This window comes from Pan troglodytes, chromosome 9 (assembly GCF_028858775.2).
Source record: "Pan troglodytes isolate AG18354 chromosome 9, NHGRI_mPanTro3-v2.0_pri, whole genome shotgun sequence".
Lineage (NCBI taxonomy): Eukaryota > Metazoa > Chordata > Mammalia > Primates > Hominidae > Pan > Pan troglodytes.
Window position 1 is genome coordinate 43330156 of NC_072407.2, and position 12126 is coordinate 43342281.

Consider the following 12126-nt stretch of genomic DNA (forward strand, 5'->3'; position numbering starts at 1 on the left):
ATGAATATCGAATTTCTTTCTGTCACAGTGGGTAGCTAGTCATGTATGAACATGGCAGGAGAGGGCTCCCTCCCTCCTACACAAACCAGGAGTGTTGGGTGACCATCAGGTGATGGTCAGGCAGTTGTTAACCGTCTAGCTAAAGTAATAATTGGTCACAGCTGGCACCAGGGAAAGTCCCGCTCTTAAAAGAAAACACCTGAAACTGGTTATCAGTGATAGCCAATAAAATCTCAGGAGTTGGGCTTATAGGGAGAAGCAAAGCGAAACCTCAGAGGTATGCCAACATTTAAAACCCCAAGTCAAAGCGTCAAGCTGCATACTAGATTTCTGAAGTCGCCTGCTTGGCCGTCTTTCAAGTTTAGTTTATTTCCTTTCATTCCTGCTCTAAAGCTCTTTAATAAACTTTCATTCCTGCTCTAAAACTTGCTCCTCTCTCTGCTAAAAGAGAGAGATAAAAGAATTCTGATAAAAGAATTCAGTTGAATTCTTCTTTCTGAGGGGGAAAAAATGGCGGTTGCTGCTTACTCATACGGATGTGGACTCAGTGCAGGTAACATTTCCATATATTTTTGTCGTCTCTAATTTCTTCCATCAATGCTTTATAGTTTTCATTGTGCATGCTTTTCATCCCCTTGGTTAATCTTACTCTTAATTATTTTATAATTTTGTATGTGAGTTTCATATGCCGCTACTTTACTGAATTTGCTTACTTTAGTTTTAATGGTGTTTTGTGGAGTATTTAGGGTTTTCCACATACAAGGTTATGTCATCTGCAGAGGGAAGTGATTATATATCTTTTTCTAATTTGTTTGGTTTTTATTCCTTTTGTTTTTTCTTAACTCCTCTGTATGGGAAGGAATTCCAGTATTATGTTGCATAAAAATGACAAGAGTTAGCATCCTTGGTTTTTTTCCTGAACTTAGAGGAAAAGCTTTTAATTTTTCAATCTTATGAATAATGTTAGCTGTGAGTTTTTTATATACGGTCTGTAGTATTTCGAGGTAAATTTTTTCTATATCAAGTTCATTGAGATTGTTAACATGGAGTGTTGCATCATTGAGACTTGTTAACATGAAAGAGTGTTGCATTTTGTCAAATGTTTTTTCAGCATTTATTGAGATAATCATGTGACTATCCTTTATCAACATGGTGTATTACATTAGTTAATTTGCATATGTTGTGTCATTTTTGTATATCAGGGAAAATCCCACTTTGTCATTGTATATGATCCTTTTCATTTGTCGCTAAATTGGTTTACTAGAACTCTCTTAAGGATTTTTTATCCACATTTTTCAGGGTTATTAGATTGTGCTTTTCTTTTCTTGTAGTGTATTTGTCTGGCTTTGGTAACACTAGACTCAGAAAATTAGTTTGAAAGTTTTCCCTCTTGTTGAGTCTTTTGGAAGAGTTTGAGAATAATTGGTGTTAATTAGCCTTTAAGTATTTAGCAGACTATGCCAGTGAAACCATCTTGTCCTGGGTTTTGTTTTGTTGAGAGGCTTTAATGACTGATTTAATCCCTTTACTCATTATTTGTCCATTCCGATTTTCTATTTCCTTATGATCAGTCTTGGTAGGTTTTTTGTTTCTGGGAATTTATTCATTTTTTCTAGATTATTCAATTTGTTGGCATATGATTGTTCATAGTAGTCTCTTATGGTCTTTTTAATTTCTGTGGAATCAGTTGTCTCCTCTTTCGTTGTTGATCTTATTTATTTGAATCATCCCTCTCCCTTTTTAAATTCTAGCTAAATTTTTAATACTGTTTTTCTATTCTCTATTTCATTTATTTCTACTGTAATATATATATTACTTTCCTTTCACTGATTTTGACCTGAGTTTGTTCCCCCTTTTTCAGTTCCTTCAGGTAAAACATTAAGTTGTTTTTTTGAAATGTTTCTTTTTAAATGTAGGAATTTATTGCTATAAATGTGTCTCTTAATCCTACTTTTGTTGCATTCTACAAATTTAGCTATGCTGTGTTTTTATTTGTCTCCATGTATTTTCTGATTGCCATTTTTATTTCCAGTTTGACCCTCTGGTTACTCAAGAGTGTGTTGTTAAGTGCCCACATATTTTTAATTTTCTATTTTTCTTTCTGTTATTGACTTTTAGTTTCATTTTATTGTGGTTGGAAAACATACTTTGTATATTATTAATCTTATTATATTTGGTAATACTTGCTTTATGATCTAACATGTGATCTATCCTGGAGAATGTTCTGTGTGTGCTTGTGAAAAACATGTATTCTGCTGCTGTTGGGGAAATGTTCCATGTATGCCTGTTTGGTCCATTTGGTCTATGGTGTGGTTCAAGTCTGCTGCCTTAATTTTTTGTGTTGGGATGTCTATTCATTATTTAAAGTGGAGTTTGTTAGGTTCTAACTGAGGTCCCAGGAGAGTCAGTGGGTGAGTGGTGGGTAGCTGAAGAAACACTTGAAGAATAGTTGACAGTTTTGACATGGCTTTACTCTTTGTCTGGGTGCGAGTAAACCATATGCGTAGTGTTAGCAGAGTAATTATATCTTTTGCAGACAATTAGTGGCCCTGAGCCAAGCACAAGCTCACATGGATGATCACCTAATGTTCCTCATGTTGCATACTTACATAATGTGTGGGGATGTGTGCCTGCCCTCCAAACCTGCTGAGTTGTCTTGTACCAGAAAGCTGCCTCGACCTGCTCCTGATAAAGCATAGCCATTTCCCTTATACTCCACCCCCTAGGCCAACGGTGTCCTCTGGGCAGGGACATGTGCTCATAGGGCAGAGCCCTGAATCCATTACCCACAACAACAACACAGACAGTAACAGCTCACTGCTAGGATCCCAGCTATGGTACTTATGACTATTAGGGCCCAGCATAGGCCAGAGCCTATGGCTGCCCACCATTTCTGCAGGGGGTCATCAGTAAGGCTCTCAAATGCCTTACTCTCCCACGACACCCATTGCAGAGCTGTTGTTATGTTCTGCCAGTTATCAGGGATAAAACTGTAACACTGTGTTCCTAAAAGGTTACGAGTGCCTCCTTGGGCAGCAGTTATTATGCCTAAGGCCATTCAGTTTTGCCACACCACATTTCTGATCTGATCAACCTCATCTGTTAACAGGACAAAGGCCACTTGGGTGTATTTCAGAGCCTGGGTGGTGTACCCTATAAGAGCAGTGACTTGTGTTTCTACAGTTATGATGCTTGCTCCAGGGGTAGTCATTGCCAAGGGGTAGAACCACCAGGGTGCTCATCGCACTTGCAAAACCAAGAGCATACCACCTCCCAGTTATGCGGGCATCTGGGCAACATGGGGATAACAGTGGCAGGTACATAAGGCCACCCCCAGGTACAACATCCAGTCCAGTCTGCTGGTAGGTAAGGCCACCCTGTGTCCCCACAAACCCATAAACTCCCAGGGGGCACAAACTCCACTGGGGCCCAATCTTGGTGAGGCCACTTATTCCACCATACCTTTGGTGTGGTGACATGTGTTATGTTTACACAGTCCATGATGGGTACCCATCCTACAGTGGTGTTACCCCAATGTTTCTCTATTCACCCTGGTGCCTTGGCTGGGGGTGCTACATGCTCCCCCACTCACCAGCCTCACCCATTATAAACACTATGGGCCAGCCAGAGGGTGGGCATGCCATGAATCTTGCAACGTCTTTTGTTCAAAGCTTGCTGCATTGCATTCCGTGTGTTGGCCATGGGATTGCAGATCACCAGCCATGTCCAGTTCTCTGCAAATGCTGAATGTATGTGCCAAGGCAAGCCGTCTGCAGCTGCTGCTGGAAGGGCGGTGCAGATCCAACAGGTGGAAACATTGGTCACCTAAGCGTAGGTGTGGGTCCAGTCCAAAATGCAGTTGGAGCATGTTAAACTATGATCGAAATGACAGAGCAGGCATAGGTACTCACAAGTAAATCATGTCCCTCAGGCAAAATACAGGTTAACCTTTCATCCTGGATAAGAATGCACCTGCCAAAGGCTTTTGCCTCGTCAGTGATACCACACCTTCTCAGCTCCCCACAGTCCCTTTGAATCCTGTTTCCATGCCAAAGTCATGGGGGAGCTCCTAATAGGCCACACAGACAGTACATATGTCCCCTAGAGGAGGGGTCCTTCCCTGGCCATTCCCCTACAAACAGTAAAGTATGGGGGCCATGTAATGAACACCCAAAGAGTGACATGAAGTCATACTGTAGGCCCTTCTCCCAGGGAGCTATGATGGCCAGCCGCCAGCAGTGGGGGGCTTGAAGGGTCCATGGCCACATCCAAATTTTCTGTTCCCTTGCCTTCACGGGTGTTGGGGCAGGCAAAAACAGGTTACCGTTCATCCCCATACCTGGTTGGAGGAGGTCATCCTTGGTATGTATCTGCAACTGAAGGGGGGCAGCAGCCCGGTGTAACAAAGCCTCTACTGGGGCCCCTTTCCGTGGCCATTCATTCAAGGTTTGGAGCACCTGGAACTCCAGCCCTGCAAAGATGGGATGTGACATGCAACCATAATCCATTATTTAAGAGCTCATTATATCGCTCAATCATACCCACAGCTTGCGGGTTGTATGGCACATGGAATCCCCACTTTATGTCCATTTGTTGTGCCCATTGTTGTACGTGTTGTCCAGTGAAATGTGTTCCCTTATCACTCTCAATGGCCAGAGGGTGACCACACAGGGCACATAAGTGTTGCAGGGCCAGGATGGTGTTCTGTTGGCCACCCTGCAAGGGAATGTGAACAACAGGCCTGTGGCTATGTCCACAGCTGTTAGCACATGCGTATACCCTTGTGACTTTGGGAGTGGCCTGATGTAGTCTACTTGTCACCTGGTCAAGGGCACGACCTATCATTACTTGTTGTATAACACCGGGCAGCTGCCTCCATTTATGGTATGCCTGAGGACATGCTGGGCATTTCTGACAAGCCTCCCAAATGTCTTAGGCGGGCAGGGACAGACCCCAACACTTACTGACCTGTTGCATCAGCTTACCCCACGCATGTCCCAGTTTCTGGTGTAGCCACAAGGCCACATCTTGTGTAGTGCCAACTCTAATCATCAGACCTTGGCCAAGGCATCTGCCTCATCATTGGCGGGGATGGCCAAAGGCATATGGCCTGACACATGGTAAATACTTAACTCTTTGTGATGAGCCTTTTCCCAGAGGTCTTGTCACATGACTTGGCCCCAAATGAGTCGGTGGCTGAGAAGCCACTTCTGTATGTTCCAGGTAGTTAACCACAAGGTTGAGCCTTGATAGCCCAGCTAGTGGTACAGATTACCATAGGTATCACCTTGGTGATCACTATCCATACTGCTCTAAGTTCAGACCATTGGCTACTTTGTCCACACCCAGTTTCACACCACATGGTATCAGTACTAGGTTGGACTATAACAGTGGTCCAGGCAGCAATAGCACCTCAGCTAGACCCATCTGTGTACCACACCCCATCGGGATTGGGTGAATGACCTTCTTTAAACAGTGAAGACTCAGGGTCTAGGGGTGCCTCAGTCCCCATGGCCTTATTTTGCATCAGGATTACAGGCCCCAACTCTGCTGCTAAGGGGCTTGTACTCAGCATACTCTGCTGCTTCAAGTAGGCACCCCACTTTACCAACATGGATGCCTGCACCATCCCAGTCCGGGAGGTCGTTACCCATGAATGCACCCATCCCACTACTGGGTAAGTCATCCACATGAAGACTGCAGCCCATCCTGTCACACTGTCACAAGGCTGAAGGGCGGCATGTGCAACTGCAAGCTGTTTCTCTATCAAGGAATACTGGAGCTCAGCTCCCTTCCCTAGTTGGGACCAAACGCCCACTGATGTTCTCAAGCACTCTGTGTGCTGCCACAGGCCCCAACCAAAACCATCTGTAGTCACATGCAGATCCAGCTCAAACAGGTCCCCCGGTCAATTACCCATAGGGCTTCTGCCTGTTGAATAACCTGCTTGGCTGCCAGAAAGGCTGTCTCAGCCACATCATCCTAATCCCAGGTAGCTCCCTACTTTTTAACCAATGCAACGGTTTTATCATTTGAGCTAAATGGGGGACAAATGCCCACCAATATCCCAGGAGGCCCACAAAGTTTGTAACTGCTTCACCATAGTGGGCTGGAGATATGCCTGAACTTTATCAGTGATAGCCTCTGGGATGGCCTTTGTCTTACCTGATGAAATAACTCCCAAGAATTTGGCAGATAATCCGGCCCTTTGACCTTGGATTTGTTGATGCCCCAACTGCATGCTGCCAAATGTTGCCGCAAGAGGAGCAATGCCACTTCTAAATCTGCAAGAGAATCAGAGGTATACATAATATCATCAATATAATGAAATAGGCAGACTCCTCCTGGACATTGCCAGGGGGCTAAATCTGTGGCAACTAGACCATGACATATGGTGGGGCTGTGCACATAATCCTGCGGCAACACTGTAAAAGTCCATTGTCGCCCGTCCCATGTGAAGGCGAACTGTTCCTGGCTCTCTGGAGCAATGACTATGGAGAAAAATGCATTGGCCAAGTCTACTACCTAGTGGTACTCCCAGTTCCATCATCAAATAGTTCATCAAATCCATGATTTATGGTACAGCTGCATGCAAATAGGATGTTACTTTATTCAGTTCCTGATAGTTCACCATCATCTGCCAAGTTCCATCAGGCTTTCTAACTGGCCACACTGGAGAATTGTAGGGACTGTGGGTCCTATGCTTTCTCCAAATCTTGTAGAACTGTGCTGACCACAGCAAACTACTTGCTCCTTTCCTTTTCTCTTAGCGGCCTCCAAGCATTCAAACTATGCTGGTTCCATCAGCATTGTAGGTAAGACAAGACAAAAACGAGTCCCTTGGGCAGTACACCAAACAGCTGGGGACATTGGGTACATGCACCACTCTCTCCTATGGGCTAAGTAGAAGCCATGGGCTGAGATGATCTCTGTAGGTGCTAAGCTGTGCCAGATTGAAGAAGGAGCTGATGTGAGCAAATGAAATTTCTTCTTATTATTTTATTTTTTTTGGAAACGGAGTCACTCTGTCGCCCAGGCTGGAGTGCAGTGGCACAGTTTCGGCTCACTGCAAACTCCGCCTCCCAGGTTCACACCATTCTCCTGCCTCAGCCTCCCGAGTGGCTGGGACTACAGGCACCCACCACCACGCCCAGCTAATTTTTTGTATTTTTAGTAGAGACGGGGTTTCACTGTGTTAGCCAAGATAGTCTCGATCTCCTGACCTCGTTATCCACCTGCCTCGGCCTCCCAAAGTGCTGGGATTACAGGTGTGAGCCACCGCGCCTGGCTGCTTATTCTTATTAAATAGGCTGCTCCTGATTTTGTGCTCATTTGGCATACAACTTTTAACTGGGATCAACTTCTGATAAAATTATTTTGATCTACATATTATTGTTAAACTGGTGTTTCTGTGGAAAAACAAGAGCGGGTTCCTCTTCTATTTTGTTGGCTGTCAGTCCTAGATGACTTCTGATACTTCCGGACAAGTCACAGATTCTTCGATCTACAACAGATGCAAATATGTTAGCAGTCTACACTGAGTCACCTCTCTTTTAGCTGCCTATATATTTTCTACTTAGAATTTGAGGTACTCTAAAAATTTACAAATTTGAGATTTGTTGTGCTCTTGATTTAAAGTAGAGGTGAAGAGTTACATATTTCACATGAAGTTTGCATCAGATTACTTTATCTGAGCCACCCTTATTCTATCAGCTTTGCTGTTGTAAAATTGTTTTTTGTTTGTTTGTTTTGTTTTGTTTTGTTTTTTTAGAAAAAGATAATTGGAAAGAGGAATAAAAGGTATCAGCGCATGGAGTTATTTGCAGGCAAGGGGCTGAGATGAGCAATACTCTTGAATATAGCCTACTAAAGAAAAGCCATAAAGAAGAACTTAGAAGAAGAATAAAGTGTAACCTAAAAGTTTACTGATCCGAGTAAGGATCAAAGAGGTGAAATGGCTCCCTGAACTACAATCTCCCTGATGATTGAGACTGCCTTGAAATTGTTCATTCATATATTCCCGGCAATTAGGACAACAGCTAGCAGGTAGTTGATCATCAAAACATATTTAATGAATGTTCACCAGCTTTTACAATACTAAGTTTAAGTGCCAGGGAGAACCAATGTCTCTGATTCTAAATCTAGAGCTTTATTTTATTTATCATTTGCACATTGTTTTAGCTCCACAGCTTGCAACACTAAATATCTAGTGAATGAATGAATGAACAAATAAGTTCACTAGTAAATATTCCATTCTGTTTTTCTGACTATTCCATGGCGCAGGCAGAAGAAAGACGAGATAATAAAACAGAAAAAAGGAGACAGCCATCTCTGTTCCTTTCCTGCCTCCTCATCTCTTTCTCTGCCTCCACTCACCCCAACACCCACACACAGTTCAAGCCCAATCCAAAAAATTCTAAATCAGAGCATGCTGTGCAGGAACAACAGTGAAGCATTTGGCCTTGGTATTTTTATTTTAGTATGTGTACTTGCGAAGGACAAAAGAAAGGTCGGAAAGCAAACAATGCAGGAAGCAGTTGAAAAAAAATAATTATAGGGGAAAGCAGAGCTCTCTCTGACAGTAGTGAATAAGGATGAACAAATGCTGAGCAGCTGTTGTCAAGGGGATTCATTTGAACCACAACTTGGAGGAGGGTACCAAAGCTGTTTTGTTGCTTAACACATTTAAACATGCACAGAAAGGGATGAGAGTAAATCATGCCTCATTGCAGGAGTCCTATAATGTGCCATCAGGTGCTGCCTGAGTCAGACAAACTCTGAAAACCACCCAGAAAATGATGCAGGAAGTTAAAGAAATTCAATGATTCCTGTTCTTGATTGGGTGGGAAAACTTCACTACAGGAACAGGTTTTTAGCCAAAACGCATCTATGTGGGAGTTCTGTGCAACACGATCTTGCAAAGGAGTAAAAAAACTAGAAAAGAAAAGGACAGCCCTTGGAGAGGAGCAGACTAATTCAGAACAAAGATAAGGCTGTTTCAACCTCAAGCACTGAGCTGCTGGAAAGTACAGATTTTCTCCCAGGAATAGCCTGTCCCTCTCTCCGTCTGCAAAATGTTCAGTCTCCAGCAGGTTCTCAGTCCACTGTAGTGGTTCACTAACTGTTTGAAGCTCTACTATAAAAGACTATATTTTTTTCAAAACAGGTGAGAATAGGAAATTTAGAAACTCCAAGCCTACTTTCTCTCCCTCTCTCTCATTTTTAATAAACTCTGGCTGCCCTTGTTTTGCCATAGCTTCAACTTTTATTTAAATAATATAACTTTTACTCTTTTCTTATTACTGAAACAATGCATATTCATAGAAAGGCAAAATAGAGTAGTGCCAGAAGCCAGTCTGCCTAAATTACTACTTCCACTATTGTACTTAATGCCTAGGTGACCTTGAGCATATAATTTAATCTTTCTTGACCTCAGTTTCTTCAGCAGTGAAGTAAGGATATTAATAATATCTAACTCCTCATATTGCATGAGAATTAAATAACTCAATTTATAAAAAGAATTTATAATAGTGCACTGGCACATGATAAATGCTATTTAAGTGTCAGTAATTATTGCATAAAATACAAAAGACTATAATAATATTAATGTCATAATATACATATATAGAAAATAAAAATTATCCTTGATCCTATTCTAACCAGTGATAGTCATTGTAAGATTGTAGTATGTTGCATTTTGTACATTGTGTAAGTACCTTCTTCCAGTGTCAATACCACAAATACTATCGATTATAAAGACCATAACACAAAGATTATATATTTGATACCAAATTTAGATGTTATATCATTAATCTTATTTGTTATATAAACCCTATTAAGTTAGAAACACTATTATCTCAGTTTTGCAAATAAACAAATTAAACATTATAGTATCTGGTAGGCAGAATTCTAAAATAATCCTCAATAACTCATACCATCTTCATAATTCCGTTCTCTTAAATGTAGAAAGAAATATGAGATTTCTGTAATTAGGTTACTTTAGATAGCAAAGGCAAAGGGATCTTGTGAGTATAACCAATAATCCCAATCAGTTTTTTCTGAATGAGTCAAAAGGAAGGATATGCTGGATAGGCCTAACATATGCAGTAAAGACATCATCCTTTAGCCTTGGAGAAACAAAGTACCATAATATAGAGCGGGCCCATTGGCAGGGAATGATGGGTAGCCTCTAGGAGCTGAAGGTCTCACTCCTACAATTGCAAGAAACTGAATTCTGCCAACTACCAAGGAGGTTGAAGGAGGACCTCAAGCTTCACATAAATACACAGGCTGGGCCAGGCTCAGTGGCTCACACCTATAATCCCAGCACTTTGGGAGGCCGAGGTGGGCGGATCACGAGGTGAAGAGATTGAGACCATCCTGTCCAACATGGTGAAACCCCGTCTCTACTAAAAATACAGAAATTAGGCGTGGTGGCGCATGCCTGTAGTCCCAGCTACTCGGGAGGCTGAGGCAGGAGAATCCCTTGAACCCGGGAGGCAGAGGTTGCAGTGAGCTAAGATCGCACCACTGCACTCCAGCCTGGTGAAAGAGCGAGACTGTCTCGAAAACAAACAAACAAACAAACAAAAACAAAACAAAAACACAGGCTTATAAAACTCTGAACAAGCTCTACTAAGCTGTGCATGGACTCCTGACCCAAAGAAAGTGTGAAATAATGAATGTGTCTTTCAAGCCACTAAAGATGTTAATGTATGGCCGAGGGCAGTGACTCACGCCTGTAATCCCAGCACTTTGAGAGGCCGAGGAGGGCCGGATCACGAGATCAGGAGATCCAGACCATCCTGGCTAACACGGTGAAACCCCGTCTCTACTAAAAATACGAAAAATTATCCGGGCGTGGTGGCAGGCGCCTGTAGTCCCAGCTACTCGGGAGGCTGAGGCAGGAGAATGGCGTGAACCTGGGAGGCAGAGCTTGCAGTGAGCCGAGATCGCACCACTGCACTCCATCCTGGGCAACAGAGCGAGACTCTGTCTCAAAAAAAAAAAAAAAAAAAAAAAAAAAAGATGTTAATTTATTATACAGTCTACAAAGTTTAGAAAAATAGTACAGAAACATTAAAGCATAAGGAACACAATATAAGTAAGAAAGCAAGTGTATTCAGAAGCTATACTATAGGCTTTCCTTTAGACAGATAAAATGTAGATTTTTAAAATTGTCTCATCAATTTGGTTTGGGTTTTATTCCACTGCATATATATATATATGTATATATATATATATCTGCTTCTATAGTAAGCCAATAGCCTAATGTTAGCTATTTAGCTTGTCTGACCTTTAGAAAAGCTGGTACAATAGGCCGTGTGCTGTGGCTCACGCCTGTAATCCCAGCACTTTGGGAGGCCGAGGCGGGTGGATCACGAGGACAAGAGATCGAGACCATCCTGGCTAATACGGTGAAACCCCCTCTCTCCTAAAAATACAAAAAATTAGCCGGATGGGGTGGCAGGCACCTGTAGTCCCAGAGACTTGGGAGGCTGAGGCAGGAGAATCACTTAAACCTGGGAGGCAGAGGTTGCAGTGAGCCGAGATGGCGTCACTGCACTCCAGCCTGGTGACAGAGTGAGACTCCGTCTCAAAAAAAAAAAAAAAAAAAAAAAAAGAAAAAAGAAAAAGAAAAGGTGGTACAATAGATAGTCTTCAAACTAAGTATTACCTTGTATTTTCTTAGAAAATTATATAGGATCTAATTCACACAAATAGAAAGGCTGAATTAAAAAGCATGTGCATTTTTGAAACATATTCCTATTCCTAAAAACATTGATAGGACTGACAGCCCCCCGGGATCCACATGAGTATCGAGTTCATTTCCTGTCTAGAATATATTAGGTACTAAAATACATAGAAAGTTCTAAAAATTGTAAGAAAATAATTTTATAAGATTCAGGACATGTAACTATGATAAACTCTGCATCTATACACAAAAATTCTTTAAAACCTTTCTATGGCAAATAGTGGAAGACTCAAAACATTTTTCTTTAAGAGCATCTACCAATCCCACAGCAAAGTGTGGCAGCCAATTAAACACCTTTAGTAATTGTTGGAATGTTATCAGGCAGAAAGAATTTGTAGACAATCTGAAAATTCTATTAAAACAAAAAGTCT

The 12126-nt window shown here is 42.0% G+C and overlaps 1 long non-coding RNA gene across 1 annotated transcript in view; it reads left to right on the forward strand.

Annotated features, from left to right (window-relative positions):
* The first annotated feature begins 294 nt into the window (after positions 1 to 294).
* The window catches only part of LOC134807296 (uncharacterized), a 222816-nt gene continuing 210984 nt past the window's right edge, over positions 295 to 12126 (forward strand). Inside the window, exon 1 of the long non-coding RNA XR_010147386.1 lies at positions 295 to 553. This is a non-coding gene — a long non-coding RNA (uncharacterized LOC134807296). The remainder of the gene's footprint in view (positions 554 to 12126) is intronic.